Consider the following 6,386-nt stretch of genomic DNA (forward strand, 5'->3'; position numbering starts at 1 on the left):
TAAAATATGCACATGTTAAATAATCTTATTAGAATATCTCAGTTAACCTTGAGTGATATCTTGGCCTCACCTGAGAAGAGTGTAGCAACTATGGATCACCAAGATGAAAATGGTCTTTAGGCATGTCTATGAGGGGTTGTTAATTGATAGGGGAGGACCCATGCAACTGTGGACATTGCCCACCATTCCCTGGAAGGAGGTCCTGGGCAACTAAGCATGAGCTTGGGAGTCAGCCAGCAAAAACAGTGCTCATTGCTGCAGAAGATTCTGTTCATCATGGCTGGGAGTAGAGTATGCTGGAGCACAGCATTTTAGCCTTGCAGAAAGGCAACAAAGAAGAAGGGGTGCACTCCTATGGTGGCCATCTCCTTTGCTACTGTGTATTCAACCTCAGCTTCCAGGTCAAAGGACACACACTTCCCACATTCAGAGTGGAACACCTGCCATTTGATAATCCCACCTGGAAAATATCTAACACAACCAGAAATATGCTTCTATGATTTCCTAGATGATTTCAGTCAACTTGAAAGTGTATAAACCATCAAAACATTTAACAGTCTATTTATTATTATATACATTTCTTCCACTTTGTTTGTAAAGAGAGTACTCAGGGAATTTAATCATCCCAGGAAGAAATTCCCATTAGCTGCAATTCCTGGCCCAAAGGCAAAGTAATTCCACACTAATACTTGAACATATATGTTAATTGCTGCATTGCTTCAACGAAACAAGAAATAGAATGGGTCGAGCTGACAATTATCTGAAGAACATGAAATGTTCCAATATACATAAAATAAAATGTGCCAATCTACTAACAGAATTTATTTAAAATATTTCAGTTACACTTTAATTATTGCTTGGTACACCTTAGAGTATCAAAAGTGCAAAATTAGAATTTCTGGTACTCATACTTCAATATTCATTTTTTAAAAAATATTTTAAATGAAAATTATCAATTATAAATATTAGTGAGATACAATATCATGAGTAAATAAATTTACACACTATTTCCTAAATAATATAAATTTCCTAGCTTCTTGTTTATCTTGTGACAGGTGGGAACCTAGTGATACCTAGGCACTCAGACCAAGGGAGTCTAGGGAAGAAAGGATCTTTCTCTACTGGAACAACAAATATGGTAAGTCTCAATGCAGTTTCAAATGAAGGTAATTTACATGGAATTATGAGAGACAAATTTAAAATGTAAATGTTATTTTTGTGTTTATACTAATGATCCTCAAATGTTTTCACCCAAGTGGTCATATATCACTTTTTCTTTTTATTGCCACTGGTATTAGATAACACAGGTCAATGCCCTTATCAGTTAGTCTTTAGCTTGCATTGCACTCTGTGCTCAAACACTGACCCAAGAAAGTCATGTACAATGCTGAGGTCCAAGGTGCTCAGATTACTCAAAGGTTTTATTGCCTACTGAGGAATTTCAGGATTAGGTTCTGAACTTTTTTGTTTGTTTTTTGTTTATTTTTTATTAGATATTTCCTTTATTTATATTTCAAATGGTATTCCCTTTCCTTGTTTCCCCTCCAAAAACACCCTATCCCATTTCCCCTCCTCGTTTACCAACAATCACCCACACACTTTCCTGACCTGGAATTCCCCTACACTGGGGCATTGAGCCTTCATAGGAGCAATGGCCTCTCCTCTCCTTGATGTCTGAAATGGCCATCCTCTGCTACATAAGTAGCTGGAGCCATGGGTTCTCTTTGTTTGGTGTTTTAGTCTTTGGGAGCTCTGGGGATACTTGTTGGTACTTGTTCCTCCTGTGGAGCTGAAAATCTCTTCAGCTCCTTGGGTCCTTTCTCCAACTGCTCCTTTGAGGAACCTATGCTCGGTCTATTGGTTGGTTGTAAGCCATCGTGTGTTGATCCACCTTTCAAGAAGGATCAATGTACCCACACTTTGGTATTACTTCTTCTTGAGCTTCATGTGGTCTGTGAGTTGTATATTGGGTATTGGGAGCTTTTGGGCTAATATCCACTTATCAGCAAGTGATTACTGTGTGTTTTCTTTTGTGATTGCTTTACCTCACTCAGGGTGATATTTTCTAGTTCCAACCATTTGCCTAAGAATTTCATGAATTCTGGTATGCACTCACTAATAAGTGGATATTAACCTAGAAAACTGGAATACCCAAAACATAATCCACACATCAAAAGAGGTACAAGAAGAAAGGAGGAGTGGCCCCTGGTTCTGGAAAGACTCAGTGAAACAGTATTCATCAAAACCAGAACGGGGAAGTGGGAAGGGGTGGGCGGGAGGACAGGGGAAGAGAAGGGGGCTTACGGGACTTTTGGGGAGTGGGGGGGGCTAGAAAAGGGAAATCATTTGATATGTAAATAAATTATATCGAATAAAAAATTAAAAAAAAAGAATTTCATGAATTCATTGTTTTTAATAGCTGAGCAGTACTCCATTAAATGTACCACATTTTCCGTATCCATTCCTCTGAACCTCTTAGAGAGCAGAAACTGAGTTTTCCTTCCTCATGGTCATGAAAATGCATTACCCTCCTATGTGTAAAAAATCCACTCATAGCTATGCGAAGTTTTTTGTTTCTCATTTCAATAAATAGGCTATTTGTAAGACAGCTCCTAAAGTTGAACATTCCCTAAAAACTCTTGTGCATTACATTTTTAATGGGGAGAGACATCCCAATCCCAAGCCTACCACTTGATTACCATTATAAGGAAATCCCATGGTGGGATTATTTACCAAATTCATAAAACTCAATCACCACATGTGAGGTTCTATTCACTCTAATTTCTTTAGCAAAAGAGATCTGTGAATCCAATACAAACATGCAGCAATACAGATGCACAGACCTGTGTGTGTGTGTGTGTGTGTGTGTGTTTGTGTTTGTGTGTGTGTCTGTTTATGTGCATGCATGTGCACGTGTGCTAGAGATCTGGAATTGCAGCAGGACCGACCAATGATTTTGATCTTTCCTGTCTTTCTTTTTCTGTCTTAGAACATCCTCAGACACCATGATGTCACTCTACCTCCACAAGAGAGATTCCAAATCTTAAGTGCACTAGAGCAGAGCAATGAAATCAACAACGATTCTTTGTTGGCTTCTTACATGAGCCTGAGGAAAAACGTCTTCTAAATGGCAGCCGAACTGGAAAAATGTGGACAAGGAGAAGCCGCCTTTGTGCTCTCTCACAAATTCCTCACATGAGAACCTGCGGTTTCTACTCCTTTCCTGGAACTCTTCCCTTGTTCAACCTGCTGTTCTATTAAGGGTTCTCTCCTTGGCTGACAGCTATGGAACTTGAGGCTGCCATCTCTTTATCAGATTTCTGGCAGCTCACACACGGGCTTTTTCTTGCAATTCAAAGACATGAGGACCAAAGGTGGTGGTATCATGAATAAGGAATATTATTGGTAGTAGACTTAGTTCTTGAACCTGTGCACACATGATCCAGATCATAGTGGAAGAAAAAGGGGACCAGAAAACAGGGTGTATCTGACCTGGTAGGTATTTTGATTTCCAAATCTCCTCTCAAGAAATCACTGGCTTGTCTCTGATGGGTAGCCAAGCTCAGTGAATTCCATGGGAGAGAAGTAAGGCTTCCTAGAGCTCCACAGTCACCAGAGGATTGTGGACTACTTGGGGTCAGTGTGGTTAAGCACAGTTAGGCTTTTTTCAAAATGGTCATCATATTGGGTAGTCAGAATAAAAAGTAGAAAGCAGAGCTGTCACCAGGAAATAACTATTACAGCCTCAATGACAAGTGTGCTTTACCTATAGTAAGGGGATGGTAGAAAAGTCTCACCAACCATAAGAGGCCCTGAATGGTGAAACAGAATATAAGGAGATAGATACACGTGACTCTGAGGAGCTCAGACACTGGGGAGGGGTTTTATGGATATGATTTCATTGACCTTCTGAAGCCTGTGTGATGAGCAGATATAACACTTCCTGTCTACAAAGATAAAGCTCAGGTTTACAGATGAGCTCAGGTTCCACAGTTTGCATTATCCTTGTTTTATAACTCCTAGAACAAAGTTTCTTTTGGGTTTCCACTGGTGCTTTCCAGCAAAATAAAGGCATTCTCTTGAGATCATAGTAAATCTCCCATTATTTCTTTTCTTTTCCAAAAATAAATCACTCTTACTAAGGAGTCATATAAATTCCCAGACATCAGGTTTCCTAGTCTGAGTTTATCCTCTTCTTAAGCAGAGTTTCTGGCAGGGTTGTGAATCTGTTTTGAATCTTGGACAGACCTGAGGGTTGAAGCAGTTCATCAGCATCTTTCGGTGTAGCATCTGACTAGGTGCCAACAGCACAGCACTTCCAGGAACTAATCACCCTCGGTATCTAGTGTCATTACCTAATGACATCTGATGAGGTTGTGCACTCCTGGTAAGCAATATACAAACCTTCTATGTGGACAAAGATTCATATTGTGATTGGGAATGGAAGATTGTGAACACTGTATTTTCTAGTTTCAAATTTATGAGGACAACCAGTTTCCTCAAATTTCTGTGGATCCATCTGGTTCCTCTTGAGTGCTGAGGTGAGAGTGGCACTAGACCACTTTAGCAATGCCCATTGACAGTTGAATGTTTGCTGAATGTGCCATTTTAATGGAAGACTGTGGATATTCTCTTTCCAGGCCAAGGTATGGAAATGGATGTGGGATGTCAGCGTGTGCCTTTTTAAATATGAGAAACATGTGAAACCAAGTATACAGAGGCCAGATTTCCTTAGGTCCTCATTTAGACATATAATTTTCTTTGCACAGCTTTCTCTCTGCTCTATTCTGTTAAGACTCTGTCGAAAAAAATCCCCTCAGAAAAAAAGTACTAAGAGATTTTAGAGAATTTTTGAAGATCAAATATCTTCAAGGTACGTTTTCATTCTCAATGTGGGGGACCAAAAGTCTACAGAGTAGTACAAGGCTCCTCACAGAAAAGCCACAGATGAAGATACTAGATTGAATGAAGGAAATATTCCTTCAGGATTTCAGTACAGAGGACAGGGTGGCAGGGAATGGGGTTTAAGTCATGCCTGAGATACTGATGCCCTGCCAACTTATTTTCTTTGTCTTTTTGCTGACATTAGAACTGTTCTAATTATCCATTTTGGTTTGGTATTGCAGAGGACAAAACAAGTTTTTAAGAGAGATGAGGAGCTGAAAAAGGAATTACAAAAGGAATACTTGGAAGAATATCTAAGCTACTTGGCAAAGAAAGTCAGTATGAGAAGCATGGAGACAGCAGAAGTCTGTGTCACCTACTCAGTCTGTTTCCAGGACTCTCTTGTGCTGTCTCAGTGGAGTGTGTTATTTAATAAAAGTGCTCCACATGCAATGTGCATATGAAGCAAACACACAAATACACACACACACACACACACACACACACACACAATGGAGTGGCATACTGAGAAGACTTAGACCTAGCTTACTGAAAACAGGAAATGAGTAAAGTAGAATAATGGATTTTCAACACACCAGGGATACAGGCCCTACACTGAGATGTCAGACTTTAACAGAACTACATTTGGTTAATATCTTGGCTGACAAGAATTTGCTTCCAAGGTTTGAAGCAGTGGCCTAAATGATTTTCCCTTCCTACAGAAGAAGAATAAAGAGGAACTTGCGTGCTCGCTTCGGCAGCACATATACTAAAATTGGAACGATACAGAGAAGATTAGCATGGCCCCTGCGCAAGGATGATACGCAAATTCGTGAAGCGTTCCATATTTTTAGGATAATAGGAGGACAACACCAATACAAGGAGGGAAACTTCACCCTGAAAAAAGCAAGATAGTAACCTTTCATCAAACCCAAAAGAAGTTAAGCAATCGAATTTAAAAAATAACGTCAAAAATGATAGGAAGTAACAATCACTATTCCTTAATATCTCTTAACATCAATGGACTCAATGCCCCAATAAAAAGACACAGACTAACTGACTGGATACGTAAACAGGACCCTACATTTTGCTGTTTACAGGAAACACACCTCAGGGTCAAAGACAAACACTACCTTAGAGTAAAAGGCTGGAAGACAATTTTACAAGCAAATGGTCTCAGGAAACAAGCTGGAGTAGCCATTTTAATATCAGATAAAATTGACTTTCAACCCAAAGTCATCAAAAGAGACTCTGAGGGACACTTCTTGCTGGTCAAAGGAAAAATACAACAAGAAGAACTCTCAATCCTGAACATCTATGCTCCAAATGCAAGGGCACCCTCTTTCATAAAAGAAACTTTATTAAAACTCAAAGCACACATTGCACCTAACACAATAATTGTGGGTGACTTCAACACTGCACTTTCCTCAATGGACCGATCAGGAAAACAGAAACTAAACAAGGACACAATGAAACTAATTGAAGCTTTGGACCAATTAGAT

The 6,386-nt window shown here is 39.5% G+C and overlaps 1 non-coding gene across 1 annotated transcript; it reads left to right on the forward strand.

Annotated features, from left to right (window-relative positions):
• Positions 1 to 5,629: 5,629 nt before the first annotated feature.
• LOC127677071 (U6 spliceosomal RNA) lies at positions 5,630 to 5,736 on the forward strand. The gene has a single exon (XR_007976474.1). It is a non-coding gene; the product is annotated as a U6 spliceosomal RNA (small nuclear RNA).
• The last annotated feature ends 650 nt before the right edge of the window (positions 5,737 to 6,386 follow it).

The sequence above is a fragment of the Apodemus sylvaticus genome, chromosome 1 (assembly GCF_947179515.1).
Source record: "Apodemus sylvaticus chromosome 1, mApoSyl1.1, whole genome shotgun sequence".
In the NCBI taxonomy this organism is placed as follows: domain Eukaryota; kingdom Metazoa; phylum Chordata; class Mammalia; order Rodentia; family Muridae; genus Apodemus; species Apodemus sylvaticus.